The sequence below is a fragment of the Portunus trituberculatus genome, chromosome 41 (assembly GCF_017591435.1).
Source record: "Portunus trituberculatus isolate SZX2019 chromosome 41, ASM1759143v1, whole genome shotgun sequence".
Classification (NCBI taxonomy): domain Eukaryota; kingdom Metazoa; phylum Arthropoda; class Malacostraca; order Decapoda; family Portunidae; genus Portunus; species Portunus trituberculatus.
Window position 1 is genome coordinate 40,558,121 of NC_059295.1, and position 27,161 is coordinate 40,585,281.

General features: G+C 46.1%; 1 protein-coding gene across 3 annotated transcripts in view; it reads right to left on the reverse strand.

The window, feature by feature from the left end:
* Nucleotides 1-27,161, reverse strand: part of LOC123516905 — an 86,802-nt gene that overhangs the window by 49,253 nt on the left and 10,388 nt on the right. For all 3 annotated transcript variants that reach the window (XM_045276663.1, XM_045276666.1, XM_045276665.1), the window contains exon 2: nucleotides 2,004-2,048. The gene's annotated coding sequence lies outside the window, so the exon portion shown is untranslated. The remainder of the gene's footprint in view (nucleotides 1-2,003; nucleotides 2,049-27,161) is intronic.

Genomic DNA, 27,161 nt, shown 5'->3' on the forward strand with positions numbered 1-27,161 from the left:
AGGGACGAACAGAGGGTGCTGCAGTGAAAGTGAGCAATTTCCCCACACATAAAGATAGATACATACGCACTGTAGTATATAGATAGGGAAATGAATAAATAAGTAAATAAAAACAAAACTAACACAATAAGTACGCTCCGCTATACCTACTTAATACTAAAGGTTTTCAAAACTAAATTTTCCTGATGACATTATCAACTTTTAAAAGTCTTTGCTTTCCCTCCGGAGCGTCGTGACCAGACACCTAATGGGCGGGAGGGGATGAAATTACCGGCGCTGGGTGCTGCCTCTGTCTGGCTGCACACTTGAATAAAGAGTCAAACTTGTTCATTTTCGTATGCGATTCACGTTAAACACGAGGATGGGACGATATTTACCAAGTTTCACGGGCCAGTGAAACAACAGCAGCAGCTTTCTGGGAGAAAAGACAACAAAGCTACACTGTGGAATCTTGGCGTCCCACTGCCGGGTATAGAACCCTTCCAAGCCCCACCCTGCCTGGTACAGCCCAGCCACCACCATAACGTTGCAGGGGAAGACTGGCCCCATCGCTTCATGAAGCGCTGGTGTGCTGTTAGCGGTGCAGGAAAACACATCTATTTACTGTCCCCACTCACCTGACAGAAATGTAGGATGAAGTTTTTTTCATGCGAAAGGCTCGGCAAGGCCTTCTGGTCTGGCAAGGAACTAAACAGGACCTGTGAATAGATTCTTAGATGGCTATCCGGCACCTGAGGCTGTGCGACCCCCAGCGACAGAGGGTTGTTTTTCTTTTTATATGGTCTGCCTCACATGTAAACATAGAGTAGAAAATATGCGAGGCACGAAGGCCACTGCTGCTACAAAGTGGACTCCTTCCCCACAACGGACGGACGGCAGGTCACGACTTAATCCCAGGCAAGGTCTCGCAAGGCTGGTGTTGACGTGAACATCACTTGCTGAAATTCTCAGGGCTCAGCACATCACCTTGTATGCCCAGCCGGGACTACCTGTTTGGGTGTTAATTGAATTCTATAACAAGACTGTCACCTCCACCGGACAGGCGGGCGCGTTACCTGGGACTGCCTTCACATCACATTTGGCTTTTATAAACTTTATAGGACGTAATTACACTCTCATGTAGAGTTATGTGTAAAGATAAGATAAGAAAAAGATAAAAAAAAGTTTCAAAGCGTGACAAGTGTTGCGTACCGCTCTGGTGACGATGAAGGCAAGGGTGCAGCCTCACCATCACTATCTTATCATTCCACACACAAAGAATAAGTTTTTCGTTTACAGAAAATATGTGCATAAGAAAACTATTATTTTTGATTATGTGCTAAGATTGGACAAGCTTCAACACACACACACACACACACACACACACACACACACACACACACACACACAGAAAAAAATAGAACGGTGCTAAACTAAGCAACAGTTATCTATACGCACGAAACCGAGCATCGAATTTTCCATCATTGCATATGCTTTAAGGCACACCCGCGGCCACGTACATCATCGCGCTAAAGTGAAAACTGTGCGCCGTGATATCAAAACTGAAAAAGGACTCCTCGACTTAAAGGAAAATGTCAAGGTTTAATATTTACGATCATCCTTTTTTCACGTTAATTAATAGCTGAAGAAAAATGATAAAATGCTTGACAAGTCCAACCACAGACCTTGTGTGTGTGTGTGTGTGTGTGTGTGTGTGTGTGTGTGTGTGTGTGTGTGTGTGTGTGTGTGTGTGTGTGTGTGTGTGTGTGTGTGTGTGTGTGTGTGTGTGTGTGTGTGTGTGTGTGTGTGTGTGTGTGTGTGTGTGTGTGTGTGTGTGTGTGTGTGTGTGTGTGTGTGTGTGTGTGTGTGTGTGTGTGTGTGTGTGTGTCTTCATGTATGCACGCAACATACAAAGGTGCGTGTGAAAGCGCACGAGAGTGTATTTGTTTATACAACAATGTTATTCAGGTGGATGGGGTGAGGTGAGTGTGAGCACCAGCCGCCCTTTAGCCTGACGGACTCACCTCAGACTACTGCTGCTGCTGCGGCTGCGCTGTCTCGTCTAAGTCCTGCGGGAGAAACAAAACTTGTGAGTAACCCACACAACAAGACAAGTAATGGTGTACATTAGTGTGATGATACCAACTGACGTCTTTGTCCATTGGCAGACTTCCTTTCTCTCTCTCTCTCTCTCTCTCTCTCTCTTGAATATAAAGGGTGTAATGATTATAATGAATCATATACATACGTCTTTTGTTTCCATCTCTCCAGTACAAAAACATTTTTTTTCTTTTAAGATACGTATATCAGATATTCATCGCAACACCCTCAACAGTGTCAGCGAGGATGAAAATAAGATCCATAATTCTTTAAGTAAAACTGGCAGTCAACAGTACGATCAGACGAAATATTACGATCAAGATTTTTCAAAACATGAGCTCGCTACCGTAAATTTGATAATGCGTGTATAAAGTCATGTTAACTTACTGTAACCTACACTCCTCTAGGCGCACAGCCTCCCCTCTAAAGACAACTCTCCTCCTTCTCACAAAACTACATGCACTTACTACACGCGCTTCCCTCACTCAAAATTTAAAATATGGCGACTCCTAATCCAGTCCCGGGGTCCCCTTCTGGGGAGAGGACCAGAAATGTCCCCAGGTCGGACTGCTCTTCAGGTAGCGACCCAAAATGTCTTGACACCTCCTCAACTTTTTCTTCATTAATCTCTGCATCATTAACGGTCTAAGATCTACGAGTACTTTTCAATCTGTAGAACACCACCTCTCCTCTACTAAACCTCATCTTCTTTTCCTCGCCGAATCACGGCTGGCTGAAGCAACTGACAGTATCTCCTTTTCTGTACCTTCCATCTTTCTCTATTCTCATTTTCGTTCTAAAGCTGGATGTTGGATCTCTGTACGCAACAACCTAACTTGCTCTCGTGCCCACGCTCTTGAATCTTGTGAGTTTTCCACCATCTGACTTCGACTCAATAGTCACTCTCTAACTAAATTTATCTGTGCTGTCTACCTCTCCCTTAACTCCTCTGACTATTGTAAATTCTTTGACTATTTACCTTCCAAAGTGGAGCACATTCTATCCCCCCCATCCTTTCGAGGAAATCTCCATCCTTGGAGATTTCAATGTTCACTACCAGCTTTGGCTTTCCTCTCACTTCACTGACCATCCTGGTGAATTAGCCTTTAACTTTGCTATCCTCTATGACCTAGAGTAGTGGTTCTTAACCTGCGGTACCTGTACCCCCAAGGGGTACGAAACCTTAAACCTAGGGGTACGAGACATGGTAGCCAGTGCAACGGTACCGTATATTTACCATGAGAAAGCAAAACATATATTTTCCTAATTTTTCTCTTACTATAATTGTCTCAAATTTTTAAGTTAGTGCTGTAAACAATTTCCTTACTTTTTTATGGTTTCATTCACATTTTCTTGAGATATCGTACTAAAATGTGTTGGTGTATTATGTAGCATTACTCATAATTACTGTTACAATTTGCATTCATTGAATCCTACTAATTGACACTTTTCATTTGAAATAAAAAAAAGTGCCTTTGCTCAGTAATTGAAAAATCTAATAATTTCTCAGCAAGGTTTTCATCACTAATCCTTTTCATATGTTTGTTTAGTATTTACATTGGAGGGAGTTCGAGAAAATTTTCTGAGATATCAAGGGGTACGGGCACTGATAAAGGTTAAGAACCACTGCTCTAAAGCAACTAGTGCAACACCCTATTCGTATTCCTGACCGTCTTGGAGATAGACCCAACATTCTTCATCTTTTTCTTACCTCTAATCCTTCTGCTTATGCTGTTTTTTTTATATATTTTTTTATTTATACCATGTGGGCTTTTCACGGGAACTTATGGGCTAAAGGGGATACTTTTTGGGGTACCTCCTATATCAAAGCCCACCAGCTAGGAAACCGTTGCCCCAACTGAGGAAGCCCAACCTACACTCGGACCGGACAGGATTCGAACCCATGCGCTTGGAGACCCTCGGATCCCAAAGCACGCATGGTTCCACTGTACCCTATCTTCTCCGTTGGGCTCCTCCGATCACAATCTCATATCTGTATCTCGTCCTATTTCTCCAATCCATCCTCAGGATCCCCCAAGGCAGATGCCTCTGGCATTTTGCCTCTGTCAACTCGAAGAACCTGAGGAGGTATTATGCTGATTTTCCCTGGAGTGATTACTGTTTCCGTGTCGGAGACCCATCTCTGTGTTCGGAACGCATAACAGAGGTGATAGTGTCTGGCATGGAGGCGTTCATTCCTTATTCTTTTTCTCAACCTAAACCTTCTAAACCTTGGTTTAATACAGCCTGTTCTCGTGCTAAACATGATAGAGAGGTTGCCCACAAAAGGTACTCGAGCCTTCCATCACCTAAATCCCGTGCACCTTATATTTTTGCCCGGAATTATGCCAAGTCTGTTCTTCAGTTTGCCAAACATTACTTCATAAATAGAAAATGTCAAAATCTTTTAAACTCAAAATCCCCTCGTGACTTCTGGCATCTGGTCAAAAACATCTCCAATAACTTTATTTCTCCATCTTTCTCTCCTTTATTTCATCCTGATGGCACAGCTGCCATCACATCTATCATTAAAGCTGAACTCTTATCTCAAACTTTTGCTAACATCTCCCCCTTGGATGATTTTGGGCTAGTCCCTCCTTCTCCACCCTCTGACTATTTCATGCCTATAATTAAAGTTCTTCGTAATGGTGTCTTCCATGCCCCTGCTTGTCTAAACCCCCGAAAGGTTTATGGACCTGCTGTTCTCAAAAACTGTGCTTCTGTGCTTGCACCTTGTTTGGCAAAACTCTTTCAACTATGTCTATCGACTTCTACCGCTCCTTCATAATGGAAGTTCTCCTACATTCAGCCTGTTCCTAAAAAAAGGTGACAGCTCTAATCCTTCAAACTAGCGCCGTATAGCTTTAATTTCTTGCTTATCTAAAGTTTTTGAATCTATTCTCAAACATCTGTCACTTTACAACCTTCTCTATCTGATCGCCAGTATGGCTACCGTCAAGGTCGCTCTACTGGTGATCTGGCTTTCCTTACTTAGTCTTGGTCATCCTCTTTTAGAGATTTCGGTGAAACTTTGCTATTGCGTTAGACATATCAAAAGCTTTTGATAGAGTCTCACACAAAGTTTTGATTTCAGAACTGCCCTCCTACGGTTACTATCCTTTTCTCTACAACTTTATCTCAAGTTAACATTGGTGTTCCTCAGGGTTCTGTCCTGCCACCCACTCTCTTTTCTATTATTCACTAATGATCTTAAATAAACTTCTTACCCTATCCACTCCTACGCTGATACCACCCTACATCTTTCCACGTCTTTTCAGAGACGACCAACCCTTCAGGGTGTCAACAGATCACGCAGGGACGCCACAAAACGCCTGACTTCTGATCTTTCTAAGATTTCTGTTTGGGGCAGAGAAGACTTAATAGTGTTCAATGCCTGAAAAAACCAGTCTATCAACTCGACACAACCTTCCAGACAACTATCCCCTCTTCTTCAATGACACTAAGCTGGCCCCATCTTTTTTATTGAATATCCTCGGTCTGTCCTTTACTCATAATCTAAACTAGAAACTTCACATCTCATCTCTTGCTAAAACAGCTTTTATAAAGTTAGGCGTTCTGAGGCGTCTCCGCCAGTTTTTCTCGCCCCTCTAACTGCTAACTCTGTACAAGGGCCTTATCCGTCCTTGTATATAGAATACTCTTCTCATGTTTGGGGGCGTTCCACTCGCACAGTTTTGTTAAATAGAGTGGTATCAAAAGCTTTTCGTCTCATCAACTTCTCTCCTCTGAATGACTGTCTTCAGCCTCTTTCTCACAGCCGAAATGTTGCCTCTCTTGCTATCTTTTATCACTATTTTCATGCTAACTATTCTACTGATTGCTAACTTCATGCCTTCCCTCCTCCTGTGGCCTCGCTACACAAGCTTTTCTTTTTTCTTTCACGCCTATTCTGTCTAACTCTCTACACAAGAGTTAACCAGTATTTTCAATCATTCTTACCTTTCTCTGGCAAAACTCTAGAACTCCTTGCCTGCTTCTATATTTCCATCTTCCTACGACTTGACCTCTTTTAAGAGGAAGGTTTCAAGACATTTGTCCCTTAATTTGGATAAGTCATATGATCTTTAAGGGAACTGGCAACCGAGTGGGCCTTTTTTTTTCCATTTTTTCTTGCCCTTGGCCAGTTGTTTCTCCTGCTTAGAAAAAAAAAAAAAAAAACATAGCTATCCACACCAAGTCCTTCACTATAACAACTACTAAATAACTTGACGTCGTGGTAGTAAGAGACCGAATCACCTTGCACGAGGCGCACCTGAAACACAGACTTGCCTTGAGTAATGTTTCGGTGTTTAAGTTGGTCTGTCTGTGCGGTAAATGTTAGCAGCGCAAAGAGTCGAGGCTGGGAGTACAAGCAGCAGACGGAAGCCACGTGACGCACACTGGCCGGTCGCTGCTCCTTGGTATTGACTCACTCGCGCCGTGTTTACCCCAGCGGCAGGTGATTGCAAGACGCACACACCACGAACGATCCACGACATGAGAGTAATGTATTGTAGAAGCCACTACTGTGTTGGTGAGTTCATCAAAGATACTACTTGCTTATTTATGTTTGCCTGCTTTGCCTGACTGTCACGACGGAAAAAAAAAGGAAAAAAGAAAAAGAAGAAGAAAAAAAGAGGAAGAAAGGAGGATAAAAGAAAAAAAAGATAAAACAAAATACAACGATCATTAATAACTGGTTTTATCATTCAGTACCGCAAGTTATCCAACAAAAATTTATTCTAACATGCATAGAGAAGAAACACGCATGGATAAGCAGACACACGTAGCTCACACAACCATACTCACGCTTATGCAAAGAAGGTGAGGGAGACAAAAACACTGGCGGGACAAGGACCTTAGCAGCACCCTACACAACGCTACAAGGGAGGTATACAGTGTAGTCATGGTCATAAGTAACACGCTGCACTTCCAAGGTATTTTCACATTTTCCTTCAATCCCGAGCTCTCTGATATGTTGATAGTCTACAAACCGTGTCGTATCATCCAGCAATACACACAAAAGAGGGCAGAGTCAAGCACTTACTCTACCTCCTTATTTTTAGATTTTTCGATAACTATATTTCCACGTTTTCTATCAAGCTTATAAACTTTGAGCACTTCAAAACTAAAAAGATTGGTAAAAAAAAGTGCTTACTTTGACTATATTTCCACGTTTTATATTTCTTATTTATTTTTATTCTTTTTATTTTATTTTATCTTTTTTAGTCTTGAAGTGCTAAATATCTATAAGCTATGCCATTTCGTGAGATTATACGGCAAATCGCGGGAAAGCGGTGAGTGCAGCGGTGAATTTGGCGCGCTAATGGCTCTCTGCCCCTGACCGTACAGCATGGACACGTGACAAATGGGCTACAAAACATGACGGCAGCTGAACGCCATATAATCAACCAGTGTTGCTATCAGCCTGTGGGGCGTGGCCGGTACTACTAGTTTTTACCTCACTCAGAAGGGGCAAAGAGAACAACAGCTCGGCCAGTGAGAACCCGATAATTTTGCATCTATTTTCGTTTTCCCCGCCAGACTACTTGTGCCTTACCAACCAACACCCGCACCCCGCCCTTCTGTCCGTGACCACGCCCACCATACTGTGTGTGTGTATATGTGTGTGAGAGAGAGAGAGAGAGAGAGAGAGAGAGAGAGAGAGAGAGAGAGAGAGAGAGAGAGAGAGAGAGAGAGAGAGAGAGAGAGAGAGAGAGAGAGAGAGAGAGAGAGAGAGAGAGAGAGAGACAGACAGACAGACAGACAGACACACACACACACACACACACACACACACACACACACACACACACACACACACACACACACACACACACACACACACACTGTGCATTGGCATAGTGGTAACATTGTTGCTTGTGAATTGGCAGGCTAAGGTTTCTTTCCCACTCAGGGTGCTAAAGATATTCACTGATAAGGGAAATGTCTCTGTCCTTGAGAGGAGGGAGTGGGTGGGGCGTTAAAGGTCTAGCCTCACCCACAGCTCAGGATGTCATGAACGCTCTTCCCGGAGGGACAAAAGCCAGTGATCCAGCACGTGAACTTCAATGCTGAGGGTGCACAGCCCCCAACCTCCGCCAAGGCTCGCCGTCCGGGAGTCTGACGCCACAGACACACACAGCGCCGAGTCTTCTCCATGTGAGGCGCGGTGTTCCAGGGTCGTGGCTAGCACGTCATCCTAGGTTTCCTGATGATGGTGCTGAGTCACATCATGGCCTGCAGGCTTGGGTTGGTCAGGGCCGAGGGCCGGTGTTTGTTTCAGGCGAGCGCCTTGCACCTCACTCAACGCCAACAATGCCTTCACCAACACGGCGCCCCAGGCACCAGGCGGGGAGTGGCAAGGATGGAGGGGATTTCACACAATATATGTTGTATGTTCAACTTCCAAGCATAACGCACCACCATCACCATCACCAAGAGAAAGAAGTAGCAGCAGCACCAGCATCAGCAGATTGCTTAATGGCAAAATGCAAGCGTGCATGGACTCATGTTGGTATAAATTTCTCCTATAGATGAAAAAAAAAAGAAAAGCTGAGTGCGTGGGGAGGGGATGTAATCAAACTATCTATCGAATATCTTCGCAGTGATCCAATCCTCGCATGACTGCCTCGCTCCTCGCTGCGTCACGGTCATTATCAACATGAGCACCAACAGGCGGCCATGAATTGCTTTAGCGCTGCTCAGGAATCACGCCACACACTACATCGACACACTCATTGCCTCACATAACGAGCCTAATGCCATGTCAGGCACCAAGGTGTTTTACTGTATCACGAGTACTAATTAAGTGACGAAGCCACCCAACAGTTACCTTTCACACGACAATAAGACGGTGATTGTCTCATACAGTTGTCTCACTCATTACTGCATCCGTATGTCATCCATTATTTACTGCATATGTGGCACGCATTTCTCTAGTTATGCATAAATGTTCATGGTCACTTTGTGTTACGTTAGTCTTCGTTACCCTTGCCTCAGTGACAGCCATTCTCAGTTTCTACTGAATGTTAACATTTTTTCCTTATGGATCGCGTCTCCCTTCTAAGAAAGAAGCATTAAAGTCTTGAGACCGTCTTGCGGAGTTTCACACGAGCGACCATATATTACACGTACCAATGTCTACAAATCCTGGTTTCATTACAAAATACAGTAAACAGATGATATAAAATCTATGCCTGCTAAACACAGAGAAAAGCGAGAGAAAGAAAACAACTTTCAGGATTCACCGGACCGCAGGTGCTGGTATATAGAATACACAGGTGACAAAAATAGGTAACTGTGCTTGCGTAGTTCAATCTGCTGCCTACTTAATATTCTTATTAGCTAATTCACATTTATTCCCATGGTAGTAAAAACAAACGACAGAACTGAGAGCGAAGGTTATGCATGATTACAAACAGTTATTGAATGTAAACCTGTAATGAAACATTTATAATAATTCATTGGTTTCATTATAATCACAACAGCATTCTCTCCAAAGGCATTAATAGAATACAAGTTTTTGTGTTGTACAACTTACTTTGACCATTATCAGCTTTTGTGTATTTGTGTATGTTAATGAAGTCCTTATTTATTGCTTCTTGAATGACACCTCAAGCTCATCATTGTTGACACGGTGCATAGGTGACCCTGTCCCAGCCATTGCTGCTGCGGTGTGTACAAGCGTGCAAGCTGCCTCGTGAGGTGCTGTATTGAGATGTGCTGGAGTGAGGAACTCCTCTTCACGCACACGAGATAAATGAAAAACACCAAACAAATATATAATAATGATAATGATGACTCTTGCCTCGTCCTCCTGTACATTCAGCTTCTTACCAAGATCAACTACTTCACGAGCAAGAGTCTGGGCGGACGCATGGCTTCTGGATGAACGATAAAGGCTGCATAAATATCCAATCATTTCTAGCAGCGAATGAAATAGCATGGACTGACAGTATTAGAATGAATCTTAGGAAGCATAGCCACGTCCTGATATGGGTGAGACTTGATGCCTCCCTCACGGGCGAAGAAGAAAAACACACATGAGTCACTAATTATGGCAAAGGCCTTGGTGGTTGAGTCAGTCCGGCGGACAGAAGCAAAGCCCTGAAGGGTGCACAGCGCAGCCTGTCTCACGCTGGGTAAGGGGAACTACTACACTACTGATAAAAGAAGACAAAAAAAAAAAAAAAAAAAACATTCATATTTTCATTCTCGGAACAGGCAAGTCAAGATACTGTTACAGTTTCTGAAATGTTTAGATGTTGCGGGATGTCTCGCTATAAGAGAGAGAGAGAGAGAGAGAGAGAGAGAGAGAGAGAGAGAGAGAGAGAGAGAGAGAGAGAGAGAGAGAGAGAGAGAGAGAGAGAGAGAGAGAGAGAGAGAGAGAGAGAGAGAGAGAGAGAGAGAGAGAGAGAGAGAGAGAGAGGAGGGGATGGTAGCCTATGGGCAGCGGGGAAGTGTGAGTGTGGGTGAAGCACAAGGTGTCGGCATCATCCCAGGTCGAGTCATCATGAGGATTCACTCTGAACACAACACTGGCAAAAGCGCGACCACCACGACACAAGATAAAATTGTAAAATGTGTCAAATGCCTGAGTTTTCTTTATGTTTACTCCACAGAAGATTTAGTTTGCATTTCCTTCTTCAACAAAACACTTTAGATTATATTTCTTGGTAAGGCAGTGCACGAGTCTCCTACTATCAAGTAATACAGAGTGAGTCGGCGTGACCCCGTCAGGTCATGCCGTCACGTCCCGCGGCGGCTGGAGCTCACTTTTTGCTCGGCCACTTTTGTCAGCCTCCTTCTGCCCATCCTCCCCGCCGCTTTCCGCCTCTATCGCCTCTCAACACACGGCTTTAGGTTTCACTTTTTTATGCCATCTAATGGTCACGAACTTGGCTTTTACTGTTTGAATTACTTTCATGTCTTGTTAAACCGACTTAAGTTGTGATGGGCTATTCCGCACCGCGGCGTTGTGGCAGTGCTGACAATCCTCTCCTATCCGACTCTTGTACACCCCGTCACAGTTCTGCGTGCTGCCAGTACATCACTCCAGCCTTCGTGAACAGTGAACCCGTCCAATTCTGCCGCACCGGGGATATCCTCGCCCCTGAACCAAATTCCTAAATCGCTGACTCATAGTCATAAGAATAAAGTCTTTTATCTGGTTATATGAAGACGCCGAAGGAATGCACACACGCGCCCTCGCACACATACACACACACCCACGCGCACACACACACACACACACACACACACACACACACACACACAATTATAAAGTTTCATTACATAAGCCAAGGAATGTATATTCTCCTCTCCCTCCCTCCCTTCCCTACCAATCTTTGTGGAGGTTCGGCTCGCCAATCCCGTCCAGGCCAGAATTCTGCTTTGCCTGTCTTGTCTTCCTTCCTTTTCTCTTTCCTTTCTCCTTATATACATTAATGTCACTCTTTTGTCTGGTTCAGGTTTTCCTCCTTGTTCTCTCCACTCCTTGTTTGTCTCTCATCTCCCGGCACGTACTGTGTCGTGGAGGAAGATGTGTAAGGGAAATAAAGCTAACCCTCTCTTACGACCCCGCCGATCCACCCACCAGCCCGTCCCCCATCCCTTGCCTTCGCCGGTCACTGACCGCTCCACGGGTCTGCCGTATTTCAGTTGCTGTCCGCGCCAACCCTTCTCAAATCCCTCCACCTCGACGCATCTCCTGCCCTTCCCTCCTCACCCCCGCCGCGCCTCACTCCAGGATCCACTCAGGCTCCTCCCAGCACAACCACACAACGTACAGTTTTTCTACAGTCACTTTCCTAAAGGACTTTCAACTTCCTCATCCTTCCTTCCAGCGTGGTTCCGTCTTCCTTATTAATAGTACTTCCTGCACCGCTCACTCCCCTTCCTCCTCCACGCTCCGTAACAGGGCTTGCCAGAGTGTGGAAAAGGAAATGTCTCGAAACACACTGTAGTGCTTAGTAGAGGAGGAGGAGGAGGAGGAGGAGGAGGAGGAGGAAGGGAGGGCTGAGTAACAGACGGTGTGAGACAAGGCGGTGGGGTGGGCAGGGGGCAGTAGGGAGGAGGCAGGTGCGTGGTGTTTGTAAGTACCTGCACCAGTTTTCTACCCACGAACGTGCAGTTTCTTTTAGAAGGCCAGTTTTTTAGTTCCTGAGGAATTAATGACCCGTAACCAGCTTCAGGGATTTATATTTTACATGTGTGTGTGTGTGTGTGTGTGTGTGTGTGTGTGTGTGTGTGTGTGTGTGTGTGTGTGTGTGTGTGTAATTCACTTCGGTCGTCTGCTGGTCACCCAGCCAGTCTTCCCCATTACGGAGCGAGCTCATAGCTCATAGACCGATCTTCGAGTAGGACTGAGACCACATCACACAACACACACCAGGAAAGCGAGGCCACAACTCCTCGAGTTACATCCCGTACCTATTTACTGCTAGGTGAACAGGGGCCACACATTAAGAGGCTTGCTCATTTGCCTCGCCGCTTCCCGGGACTCGAACTCGGCTCTCTCGATTGTGAATTGAGCGTGCTAACCACTACACTACGCGGTGTGTAATAATAATAATAATAATAATATACGGTTTATTAATTTGGCAGTGGCACAAAAAGTTTACACTGAAAATGTACCGGGGGGGGGACATTATGGAGTGTGTGTGTGTGTGTGTGTGTGTGTGTGTGTGTGTGTGTGTGTGTGTGTGTGTGTGTGTGTGTGTGTGTTATCCAGACATGACTGGCAATCTGACAAAGAGCTTCACACAAGTCATTCAAATCCTGTGTGACAACATGCGCCATCACCCTTCCCTTCCTTCAGCCCCGGCGGGCAGCATGGTGGCGGCGTCCCCGTGTGGCTGGCTGGGTCCTGCAGGCTATGGACACACCACAGCGAATGTTAGAGGGAAGGGCTCGCCATACACCAAACTGGTACCGTTAAATCTAAAGTAAAAATGTTAAAAATCCTGGCGTTGTTGAGGATGAGTCACTGGAAGCACTGCACGATTCACACAGAGGCGGAAGTTGTTGTTTTCTTTCCAGGATATTAAGCAGCACCACTGGACTCCTTAGGGCGTCGGTCTGACTCGCGCTCACCTGCCGCCGCTGTTAATTAGCCAGACAGGTTCACCTTGCGCGCAGGCGTTGTCTTCCTCAAAATTCGCATATTTAACGCGCGGGTAATGAGGTACACAAATTAGGCTCAGCCCGTCTGTCATATTCCTGTCGCTTCTTACGCAAGCCGACCAGCCCGCCGCGGCGCACACCCTCACCCACACCTATTCCCTCTCCCTCGCCCACGTAATAGTTCCGCTAATCTCGCAACAACAATTACTTCTTTCCTTCTATTCCCAAAATCTGCCACGCGCGTCCGGTCGCTGCGGATCTTAAGTTTAGTGGTATGAACAGTTTTCTTTTCTTTTCTATTCTTTTATCGCTGTGGTAAAAAAAAAAAAAAAAACTTGTCGATGGCGAGGCTGACAGGACGATGGGTCTGTCAGTGTGCTGGTCTGAGGTATGAAGTACTCAGGATTAATGATTTTTTCCACTGTTGAAAAAATCGCCTGAAGTGCAGAAGCAAGAAGCGTGAAGCGTGAGTGACGGTCGATGGGAAGGGAGGATGAGAGTGGTGCAGGAATTAACGGTGTGTGTGTGTGTGTGTGTGTGTGTGTGTGTGTGTGTGTGTGTGTGTGTGTGTGTGTGTGTGTGTGTGTGTGTGTGTGTGTGTGTGTGTGTGTGTGCTAATATGGCGCTTCAGTTAAGATTTTTGTTTGCATAGCTTATCTGAACCACCAAGTCAACGTCACTTCATACAAAATGAGGCTCCTTTCTTACACCGCTTTGGTCGTGTCTTGTACTCAGGCAGAGGACAGAAGACACCACGAGTTCTTTCCTCCACGGACTATACTTTAGCATCACGCACCAATATAAACTTTCCTCAAGCTACTGTCTTTGCCATACTCAGCTTAGCAATGTGCCTCTCAGCCCTCTCAAGCATGGAAACATAAACCCCTCGTAATATTTCTGTCTCATGCACGTGTGACAGAGTTGCGATGCAGTCATATAATTATCTTCATGTGTTCTTGATTCGATGAAAGGTAAACCATTCACCAACCGGAATATTTAGGTAAGAGAGCTATATATTTTGTCAGGAGTAGGGGTGGAGTGACGGGCAGCTGTAAGGCAAGGGCGTGGGAAGGAATAAGGACAGGGACAGAGGCAGGGATAAGGGATTAAGTCTCTCCTCACACCCCGACTCGCAATACCCCCTCGTCGCGTTCCTTACTATACATAAGCCCCTCATATTATACTACTCTTCCTTATTCTCACACATACACACACACACACACACACACACACACACACACACACACACACACACACACACACACACACACACACACACACACACACACACACACACACACACACACACACACACATTCACGAATACATGCATGCACAAACGCATGCAGACAACAAAGAAAAAGTTGTTGAAAGATAAATTCATATGAGATTTATTGTGAAGAGGAGGGGGAGGGGGAGGAAGAAGAGAAGGAGGAGGAGGAGGAGGAGGAGGAGGAGGAGGAGGGTGGATATGTGATCTCTACAGCCTGGGTCACCTTGGCTACTCTTTATATCCAACACGCAGAGGGAAAAAATATCAGAAAATAATATAATCCTGGCGAGGACAGAGTCTCGGCGCGACAAAAGACGAGGCCCGCAGGACACTCACCGGGCCAGCGAGATGACACCGAGATGGTTTTAATTCCACCCTTCCGCCGCAACCCGCCAGCTTTGTCATGCCAGCCTTCTCTCTTCTTTGTCCAGCGGTCATTTTAAAGTTCTTCGGCCTCTTAATTTTCTCTCCTATTGGCTGTTTCGTCATATTTCCGACCACTTTGAGTCCTCCTGTCGTCTTGTCATTTTAGTTTTTATGTTTCTTTATCGTATTTGTTTGGCAGTCTTAAAGTATTCGGCCATTAAATTCCCTCTCCTTCTACTGGTAGTTTCATTGCTTTTTCGTCTCACTGCTATTATTCTCTTCCTTCTTTATCGGTCTTCTCGTTGTTCAATATAGTCCTTTCATTCTGTCTTTTATCATCCCAGTTCACCAATCTTTTAAATTCGTCGATCTCTTAATTTTTCTCTCTTTTTCCGCTCTTTGTTTTGTCATCATCTGGTATCATCGGCATTTCTGTTTTTCCTTCTTTATCATTCCTCTTGTCGTTCTCGTCTCTTTCATTCTATTTATTCAGGTCCTTGTTCGAAAGTAGTTTGAATTCAACGAGCTCTTAATTTTCTGTCCTTCCACTGACTTCTTTTGTCATTAATATGTATCACTGACATTTCTTCTTTATCAGTCCTCTCCTCACTGCCCTCGTTTCTTTTATTCTGTCTCTTCATCGTCCTTGTTGTCTCCGCCCAAACCTCTCCCGCCGTCTGACTCACACGTTTCCTCCTCCCAGGTTCCCTCCCCGTCCGTGCAGCTCTCGCCCCTCCCACACTCGTCCCCGGCGTACCCTGGATGGGCACTGGTCAACCTTCCAGTATTTATGAAGGTAATCATTGGCCATTGCCTCAGGGAAGGGCAGACCGCCTCGCGTCCCCTCGACTCGTCATTTTTAAACGAAGTTGAGGCGAATCATGTTTCTTTGTCCTGATGACTGCAGCCATTGTCCACCGCAGGCACTTCAGTCTATGATTAACAACTTACCGAGCGCAGAGACACATTAATAAGGTTTGTTTTACAGGGCATAAATCTGCAGAATACTTAATTCCAAGCCTTGCCTTTTCTTCTGCTCCCACAACACCAAGGAGACTTCTCACTTTAAAAAGTTCATGTTTGTTTCCCAGCCACACAAACCTGCAAAATACCTGAACACCCGCCCGCCAACTTTGTGCCTGTTGCTGCTCCTCTTGAGAAAGTCCTCGCTGTTGTTCTCTCTGTTGCTTCTCCTCCCTGCTCCTCACACTGGCGAGGATCAAAACTTATGATGCTCCGTCTTTCAAGTTTCTTTGAAAACAATATCTAAGTCTCCCGACCAGCCAGGGCAGCACCATAAGGACATTTCAGAAATTTTCCAGAGAGAGTGATGCTTCAGACTTACTTGCTGCCAAACAAATGTCTAGTAAGCACTAAGTCTCTATTGAACTGAAGTGGACACAAAGACGAGGAATGACAGCCTGCGGTCGAGCAGGACTTAAAAACGACACATTTCCAAACTCAAACTACATAATTTCTTAACAATGTTTCTCTGTGGAATAATGAAACAAGTCTTTTCTCTTTCCTTTTTATAGAAAGCCCCTCACGGAGCTAAATGAGAGGCGAAGGAGTGGAGGAGGACCAAGTGTGCATTGAAGAGTACGTCCCGGGAGCCTCTTCACCAGCACTAATGAGACATACGCCTCTCAGTGACAAAAAACTGGCTCGGGCACCGTCACTCCGCCCGCCCCGAGTCTAGAGGGAAGCACGGCCACTTTGCAACGAGCTAGGCCTGACTAATTTTGCGGCTGTTGCTTGTTGCTTGTATATGTCTGTCTGCCTGGTTATCTCGATGCAGGTCTCATAATCACTGTAACTGTTTTTACACGAACTATCGGCTTGCATGCACGTATATGAATATGTAGGTGTCGACTTGAGTGTCTTTGAATCGGATTCAGTGTCAAGCTTACCAAACCTGTTCGTAAATCTAAGAGAGGCGGCGTCCAGTAGTAAAGTCCCGAGAGAATAATTGTCCAAGCAAACAATGTCACCTCAGCTTTAACGTTGGTGTGAGTTGTGTTGTGCTTGAAGGGCGTTTCTTGTGGACACCTAAATCCTTCCAATGGGGAGTCTGGTGTCTGATGCGGGCAGAGATATGAAGGCAGCGGGACCTTGAATGTGGGCTGGCTATCTCAGGTGTGAGGAAGACAGCGCTGCCACCACCACCTTGGAACAACACCCTCAGTTCTGACACATATAAAACCCTCACTGATATCCCAGTCCATCCAAATATATAAGTAGAAAAGTATATAGATGAATAGACAGATACATAAATAGACAAATAGAGATAGATAGATAGATAGATAGATACGTATAGAGAGGTAAATAGACGGATATAGTGTAATTTCAAATTATCATTTTACATGTAATTGATTTTCAGATAAAACAAAATTACAAAGTTGTTTGCATCAACATTAATACCTGGCCAAAAAATTTCTTCTAACACACAAAACCCCACGGCATTATGGGCGATGCGAAGTACTCCATAATGAGGCGGCAAGTGGCGAGGAAAAGAGGTAAGTACAAGTCGTGTGTGTGTGTGTAGGACTCGACTAAATCTATCGTGCTGAGCTGCCCAGCCCAGCCCCAGCGTGCCTCAGCGTCCTGCCCTCGCCATGCACAATTACAGACTTAGCACTCTCTGCAGGCCTAATGCTCTCAGGAAAAGTGACTAGCCATGAGCACATGCTAATAAACACGCAAACCCTAGCCAGCGCAGGGCAAGCGTTGCCAAGCTGTGCGGCGGCGCTCATAGAGGGCGGCACCAGGAAGTAGTCGTCAGTAGTTTCCATAGTGTCCCCACTTCCCTTATTAGTGTGTGGTCACCGCATTCTGGGTTACCTCACTCTTTAGTCTTCACTTGCGGTTACACACACACACACACACACACACACACACACACACACACACACACACACACACACACACACACACTCACACACACACACACACACACACACACACACACACACACACACACACACACACACACACATCCACCATACCCATCCACCACCCACCCATCCAACCAGCCCACCCCAAAAAGTATATATATATATATATATATATATATATATATATATATATATATATATATATATATATATATATATATATATATATATATATATATATATATATATATATATATATATATATATATATATATATATATATATATATATATATATATATATATATATATATATATATATATATATATAAACAAAGAGGAAGAGAGAGAGAGAGAGAGAGAGAGAGAGAGAGAGAGAGAGAGAGAGAGAGAGAGAGAGAGAGAGAGAGAGAAAAGGTGTGTGTGTGTGTGTGTGTTCCCTCTGTAACCATGTGTGGAGAGACACACAAACATTACTTGAACCACATTTTACTCCCCACACTCCCCTGTGTCCCATCAGCGCGGCCACCGCCAAGGCGTGCAGGAATCTACTCGTGCTGCTGCAGGGCTGCACAGTGTCTGTTCATCAAGTACTTAGCAAATCCATAAATTTTATAAGATTGATCGGTTTGATGTAGACGCATAAAACTGCTAATTAAAGAATTACAATAGGGCCGCCGTGGTACAGTGAAACCATGCGTGCTTTGGGATCCTAGAGGTCTCCAAGCGCACGGGTTCGAATCCTGTCCACGGTCTGAGTGTAGGTTGGGCTTCCTCACTCGGGGCAACGGTTTCCTAGCGGGTGGGCTTTAAGATAGGAGGTACCCTTAAAAGTATCCCCTTTAGCCCATAAATTCCCGTGAAAAGCCCACATGGTTTAAAAATAAAAATTGAATAAACAACTGGTTCACATTAGGACTGACGCTGGCTTGCCTTCACTAACCACTATGGTTGTCACTCACACCCGACAATGGAATGACCCCGATAAGCCATGCGGGGTCTCAGGAATTTACGTCACTTTTCAAAACGTTGATCTTAATATTTACCAAACTGATGTTGTAAAGCCTTTAAAAGGAGTGTTCTGCACCCTGCACCATCCATCAGCTACATCAGAACAGGGAAAACAGGTTGTCTGAGCGGCAGGGCTCAGGAAGGATATTGGGATTAGTGGACGTTGTGAGATGGACTTATGTGCCATGACGTTACCTGGGCCGCAGCCTTGTAGGCACTACTTACTGCACTTCAGTCATTGGTGCCCCGCTGCATGGTACCTTGCCCCGCTGCCGAGCCGCGCACCTTTGCGGCTTACAGTCACACTGAGCTTCGCAGGTTCTATTTGTATGCTTACTTTTTATCTACGTCTTCCTCTAAGTTCCCTTGATCACGGACGTCCATCAAAGAAGTCGCACGTTCAGGAAAGTCAGTATAACCTAAATATTCCAGCAGAAAATCGGCAAAGAAACTCGTGGCCGGAGGGTGAGCCTGAGGGGAGGAGAGCCCCGCCTGGCGCCTGTCACCTGCAGCTGGTCACCTTGGCACACATGAAGCAAGAGCTACAAAGATCGCTGCAATTAAGATCAAACCGCGTGTCAAGGGTCACCCAGACTGTCAGCGGTCTGAGTGGTGGCGCCGACTGTCACCCCTGTCACCCCCACCCGCCATCATTGCTACCAACTTCAACTCTCGATACTACATCGCTGGTTACACAATACCACATCAGATCACTAGACAACCAGACATCACCTAGAATAATACTACCACACCATGCATTGCCATCAATGACCACACAGCATACAACCACAGTGCCACACACCACACTACACCACGACACCATAGCCCATCACCTCACAACACGGCGCAACACACCACTATGCAACGTAACACAACACAACACAACGCAGCATGACCAAGACAACAAGTGGTTGCTGGAAAGTGGCGTGAAATGCTGCGGGAGACCTTCGACCCCGGCGGTATAAGAGCCCTGGGCGATGAAATAGTTCACGGTGAAAGACAGAAATAAAAAGAACGACTGGAAATTTGCTCTCATGACACTTACGACAAACTCATGGAAAGTGAACGGCGAAGAAAAAGGTTTACTTTGCACTCTACTTCAGGCACATGATCACGTATACTGCTTAACTCCGACGTTTCAAAGAACCGAGACCCGTCCCGCCCCACTCCGCCCCGTCCCGACCTGGTCCCAGAACTCCAGGTCATGGGATGCTGTGAGAGAAAGCCACCTGGTATCCTGCTGGAGGGTTAATAGTTGTTTCCCACACACCCTGAGGAGGAAGGAAAGCCGCCCCGCCTGGTTGGTTCCCTCAAGGTCTCCACGTCCAGCCAACAAGTTAGTCCTCAGCATGTAGGGCTTTCCCGACGTGACGCTCCTGTGACACTCCTCACACACAAAACGCAATATCGCAGGGGCAGGTTGAGTGCACCGTCAAGTCTGTCATCCAATTTGTCTATCTTTGTTTTGGAGTTGTCTGGTTGTCGACGTTACACAAATGTGAGTTTAGTTCTACCAGACACTTGCATGGGTGAAGAGGTGAGGCGGCCTGCCACCTAAAACATGGCACCCCTTGTGCCGCTGCGATATCGACATCACGTTCCTTTTAGGTTTTAGGAGTGATGCGTTAATGACTTCACGTGTGGTGGAAGGGAAAGATTTGGGGAAGCAAGAACACGGACTTTGATTCTATCCAAATTCGGTTAGTACAGTTACATGAATGGCTGCAGCTCTCATTCCTTCAAAGGGCAGGAGAGACTTTTTATGATTATAACTTGATAGAAACGGGATAGAAAACAACATTGATACACGAGTCAGTGTCGCCAGTCACCAATGATAAGACAAGCCTCTCCCTCTATTGTATTCTGATTTGGCGAGGATAATTTCTCTTAGCAAAACGCCCTTAGCTTTATAAAAAAAACTATATAAAATCAGCACCAACATTTTAAAGATCTTATCTGCATGTGAAAAAAAACTGTATTTTGCAAATGTATTTTTGTCACAGCATGTGATGAATAGGTGTTTAGTCATCAGATTTCAATCATGAATACGAAGGTTTTTTCGTGTTCGTGGTTTCTGAGGCGGCTTAATTGTTTCTCACTAAGCGTCCGCTTCAGGAGCATTCACATGTAGCAACCTTCAGAGCCACACACTCGGCAGCTTTAAAATGTAGCTCAGGTAAGGCCGGAGTTTCCTTAAAAAGGCGCCACTCTACAGACGCCCCAGCATATATACCAATATTCCTAGGGGTGTTGCACTGAGGCTGCTGTTCTCCACGGCGCTGTGTTGACTGAAGCGTATGTAACCTGGATATGTCTAAAGATGATTGATGATAGCGTTATAAATAATGTTTGCCGATCAGTTCCTCTGTCTATCCGTCTTCCTCCCCAGCTGTTTCCCCTTCCACTTCCGGGTGTGCATTCAGCCTGGGGCGCCACACAGAGTGACGAACCGCTGGTCATTGGGCGTTGCCTGTGGCCCATATTTTGTCGGGTCTGTCTCCCTGACCTGCGCAGGATCATCAGGCGCGGGGCCGCGGGGCGTGAAGCTGTCTGAAGTTCTCCTCTGATGACTTGAGGCGAGTGGCAATTTCTCGATGGTGACTTAGTTTTGTCTGGTATGGTAGTGGCCAGGAGGGGCGTGGTGTGGGTAACCGCACTCACTCACCAACAAGGGGGTCCGCTCTCTCAGCACGCAACAGCTAGCACACGCTCGCCAGTCCTGCGCGTGGTCACATACACGTTAGTGAAAACATCTTGGGAGAGCGTCTTCCTTGTAACACAACACAAAGGTGACCCTGACACGCGCCGACACGGGGACGGAGTGGGAGACGAGGGCCAGGGCTAGGCGAGCACCATTATCAAGGGAAAACAAGGGGAGAACGTCGAGGCAGGAAGGAGAGAAGGACGCGGGGCTGGAAAGACGAAGAAAAGAAAATTTCCCTTGGTGTGCCACTAGATTTTCAGATCTCTCTCTCTCTCTCTCTCTCTCTCTCTCTCTCTCTCTCTCTCTCTCTCTCGAGAGAGAGAGAGAGAGAGAGAGAGAGAGAGAGAGCTGGAATCGCCATTGGGGAGGTCGTGAGAAACTGTCAATCCATCCGGCCTCCATCACCCCCTCCATCATCAACAGCCACACCGCCCCCCACAGTGTTACAGCGCCCCCACCACCATCACCACCACCACCACCATCGCTGCCACTCCCAGCAGTCAGCGCCGCCATCCAAGACCAGACCCACTCACTCCCCGTAACCCGTTTTCTCCTGAGCCTCTCACGCCCTCGGGGTCTCACGTCTTTACCGCCCAGCTTTCCTGCCTCCCGCCCCGGCAAGACCCACACAGAGGCTTCCCGGTCATCCCTGAGAGAGCCATAGAAACAAAGACGTTCTCGTAACTCTCCATCATTGCCACCACGTCCTGTCAGAGAGAATAATTCGGGTTTAAAGCATGTGCAGTTCATATCCCGTTATTTCATGTAGCGGTGGATAGCGGTGGTTTTTTTTTTCCCCCGATAAGTTGACGTACACATCTAAAAAGAAGTCATACTCCACAAAACGTTAGAAAAACACTATCTGCCAATGAACTTCATCTAACGCATTCCCATTTCTTGATTTCCAGCGCGCTCTTAACACAAAGCAGCTAGTTAGTTCGTACATAAATTCCAGCTGGGTTTATGGACAAGAAATGCACCGGACTCTGTGACACGAGCTCTCAGGACAACTGTACTTACTGGCACAGAGTAGCGGAGGGCACGGGGCGAAAAAGTTCAAGGGTAAATAACCTCTGCCGCAACCTCCAAGCAGTCAGGGCCGAGAGCAGTGCAGGGTCGACGCATCCCAGCATACATTACGCATCCATACAGGGATTTGCTTTCACGGGACGCTTTGCTGTTCCTCTCTAGCGTACACAGTTCCTCATATGAAGTCTCACTATAACAGCACCGCGAAACAAATGCAATGGTTATCTTTCTATGGAGCCAAACAAACAAACAAAAAAGTATATATATATATATATATATATATATATATATATATATATATATATATATATATATATATATATATATATATATATATATATGTATGTATGTATGAAAGTAAGAATGACCAAATGGACGAAAGAAATAGAGAATGAGTGAAAGGAAAAGAAAATAGAAGAATAAAGAAAGACGTACGAAATGCTGAAACAAAGAACGCGATGCAGAAAAAACGAACGAAAAGAAGGGATTAGAGAAATAACGAAAGAAAGAAATGGAAAACGAACGAAAGAAGGACACGGCGAAAGAAGAACAAAGAGAAATTAAGAAAAACGAAAAAAGGAAATAAAGAACGAACCATATATATATATATATATATATATATATATATATATATATATATATATATATATATATATATATATATATATATATATATATATATATATATATATATATATATATATATATATATATATATTGTTACGACCCCAGAGTTAAGCCCGACAAGGTTCCAACAATATATATAAATGGATACATAATATATATAAAGGACGGGCCGTCCTGGGAGCATTACAATAACACAACAAGAGACATTGTTTGCAGGACATCCTTACACTTATCCTAAGTCACGTAAATTACATTAATGTCTGACGGTCGTAACAATATACAGAGAGAGAGAGAGAGAGAGAGAGAGAGAGAGAGAGAGAGAGAGAGAGAGAGAGAGAGAGAGAGAGAGAGAGAGAGAGAGAGAGAGAGAGAGAGAGAGAGAGAGAGAGAGAGAGAGAGAGAGAGAGAGAGAGAGAGAGAGCAGGAATCGATGCATAAAGGCGAAATATCAACGCTTATCATCACTATTTAGCCAATCGACTGACTGACTGACTGACTGACTAACTGACTGACGGACGAACGGACGGACTGACAGACTGACTGATGAACTGGAGGAGTGCAGAGAAAGTATATGGATGCATCTCGAACACATGTCTGGCAAAAGTTCAACCTCTTCAGAGTGAACTTGAGCAAGACCTCTCAGATCCACACGTACACACACGCACGTACTACACACACACCCATTCCACCGACACACACTAAAAATTGGAAGTGAGTACTGTCCTTGTCGGTAATGAGTGAGTGAGTGAGTGAGTGAGTGAAGGTCGAGACAGGATGAGGAGGACGTGTGGAGTATGATGAGGGGAGAGTGAAGCATGACGAGCGAGGGTGAGGGAATGAGAGAGAGTAAGCGAGAGTGGGGTCGCTAAGGTTGCCAGGGAGATGTCAGCGGTGAAAGTGAATAAACGTATCTGTTCCTGTAACCCGCGGCCTACCAGAGTCCAGACCAGTCCAGCCCAGCCCAACCCAGCCCAGCCCAGCCCAGCCCAGCCCAGTCCAGCTCAGACCAGGCAAACTCAATCTAGCACACCTAAAATCAGAAGAACCTAGCCTAGCCCAGCCCAGCACGCCTCAGCTTAGTCAAACCCATCCCAACCAATCTTAAACCAATCTAGTGTACCCAAACCCATCCCAACCCAGACTAAACCAGCCCATGACATGATAACACAAGATCACATAGCCTACTATAAAGCAAACCAGTCCATTTTAGCCCAAATTACTCGATGCAAGCTTAGTATAGAACAAAACAGTCTACATACGTATCTTATCCCAGCCAAGTCCATGCCTGCCCAGCCAAGTCCAGCCCCTTACACCACACCACAGCGTACCATACAAAACCCAACCTTAAGCCAGCCAAGCACCCCACAGCAGTATAACAGACAAATAAGCACCACAGTATTCAAACTTCACATCTGACAACACAACCCATAATCTATTGTTACCTACACAGTGAACACAGCTACAGGTACACAGCAATCCCCACACAGCATGATACTCCTTTTTGGGCACCCATTGAAACTACAACCGCCAAGAAGACTTAGAGGGTTAAAACGCATGGAAGAGAATCAACTTAAACCACAACACAGAACCACACGACAGAATAACAATTGTAACAGATAACGAAACAGGTAATTGAGGACAGGGAAGACACCAGGTGAATGGACTGACTTACCCAGAGAGAAGAAACATGGTACGAAGAAGGGAAGAACAAGGTTAGGAGAGAGAGAGAGAGAGAGAGAGAGAGAGAGAGTCAAAGAAGAGACGGTAATCGGAATGCCATTAAGTACAAGACCAATCAAGCCTCGGGCACGCCTCCCACACCTGCCCAGCCCAGCCAGCCCCGCACGGTACCGAGAGAGGTGTGAGGGCGAAGAGGTGAAAGTACGAGGGCAGAAGGAAGAGGAGGAGGAGGAAGAGGAGGAGGAGGAGGAGGTGGTGGTGGTCGTGTGAGATCCAGACACAGAGAACCGAGACAAGGTGAACCAACGCGGGAATAAAACACCAGAATGCCAGAAAAGCGCAAGCCAGCTAAGCAAGACGTAAAGGGAAAGGAAAATTAGACACAGAACATCTCTCTCTCTCTCTCTCTCTCTCTCTCTCTCTCTCTCTCTCTCTCAGCACGAAAAGAAGGAAAAAACAGGAAAACTAGTGAAAGCAAAAGTCAAACTAATCACTTATAAAAAAAAAACTACTACTACGAAGTTAAAGGAATGGGGTCTTAACGGGACGAGGAGGAGGTGGTGGTGGTGGTCGGTGTGAAGTGTGACGCAACGGTGTGTAGTGAGAGAAGAGAGGGAAGGGGAGCGGGGCGAGCTTGGTGGACGGAAGACACAAAGGAAGCGGAGGGGAGGGAATGCTGCACGCTGCCAACAGGTAGTGTACAATGCAGGCACGGGACACCTCAGCGTAGGAAGATATATAATGGAAGACGAGAGAGAGAGAGAGAGAGAGAGAGAGAGAGAGAGAGAGAGAGAGAGAGAGAGAGAGAGAGAGAGAGAGAGAGAGAGAGAGAGAGAGAGAGAGAGAGAGAGAGAGAGAAGTGAAGGGAAGAAAGGTTCTCTAGTAGGGCGGGACCACAGTGTAGAGTGTCTCCATAGAGTGGGTGAGCCCCTCATCAGCACAGGTGAAGCAGGACCTCAAAGGGTCAGGTTACCGCAGCTCCCAGTGGCGCCGTGTGGCCTCCCCACCCCGGGACGGCCAGCCTGGGGGTCACGGAGGAGCTGTGGAGCAAGCGTTTGGTTCACTCTGTTGGAAAGACAACCCCGCCAAGGACTAACAAGGCGACGCCACTCGCAGTTTATCTCACACTCATCTTGGGGACGTGATGAGGTAGAGGTTAGGAGCATGAGGGAGACCAGCCAGCCACTCTGCCCAAGTCCATCGCCTCCAGCCTTGGACAGGAGACATGAGGCTACACTGACACGCCATGCCATGACAGAGAGAGAGAGAGAGAGAGAGAGAGAGAGAGAGAGAGAGAGAGAGAGAGAGAGAGTGTGTGTGTGTGTGTGTGTGTGTGTGTGTGAAGAGATGCGTATAAGGGTAAGGGTGAGGTGGTGGTGGTGTAGGGAGAATGGCGTGGCAGATGGGTGTGGTGGGAGTGAGGGAGAGTTTGGGTGAGATAGGAAGCTTGTCCTCAAAGTCGAGTGAAGCCGTAGGCAGCGCGGGTCAGTGCCGTCTGAGGGGTATAGACGCTTCAGGGAATGTACATAAAACCTCTCTCAGTGTACATCCTAGTCTTCCGAGGAAAGAGGCATTCCGTGTAGAGGAGACGCTGTGGAATGACGAAAAAATAAAAAAAAACTACAAAAAGTGAGCTTCAAACTGTCCAGGCTTCCCAGTAGGACGTGCCTTCCCCTCGCAGCGTGTGACCACCGCACACCGTGATGGCGAAGCGAGGCGGTGCGAGGCGCGGCACACAGCCTTCCAAAGGTCGCTGCCGTTTATAACCGCAGTCGACTTCCTCATTTGTTTACAAAACCAACTGACGTTCAAGGGGCGCCATTAAATACCATAAATCTGGCGGAGGGATGCCACGCCCAGCAATTTGGCCACGCCTCCCGATCAGTGAAGCGCCGGACCTCAGCAGTGCCTTGCCGTTATCAAACAAAGCCTGTACCGCAAGCAATAATGCTATATTACTTTTTTGCCTAACGCAGCACTAGTTATATGAATAGTAAAAAGTTAGCAAGAAGATAAATACCTTGCAGGGACTATGCTTTGAATAACAAAGAGCAGCTCCACCCACTAATGTTGCTCCAAGCCAGGCTGCTCACTGCTCCCTGCGCCGCCCACCCTTGTTCCGTACTAATTGTTTGCTATCCTACAAGTGCCGCGCCGCACCGTGCCGCTCCTGGTTCAGCAACGGCATGCAGAATCAGAACAAGCTGCTTCTAGCCTTAGCGCAACCTTAGCTATGAATGACGCACGCCAAGGACAGTGATGCACAGGGCCAGGCGTTACGGCGCCCAGCATATATCCTGCGGCGCCAACCAACTCTGGCACAGAAAAAGCAGCCCGCGTATAACCATCCCGTGGTTCGCGGTGGGTGGCGC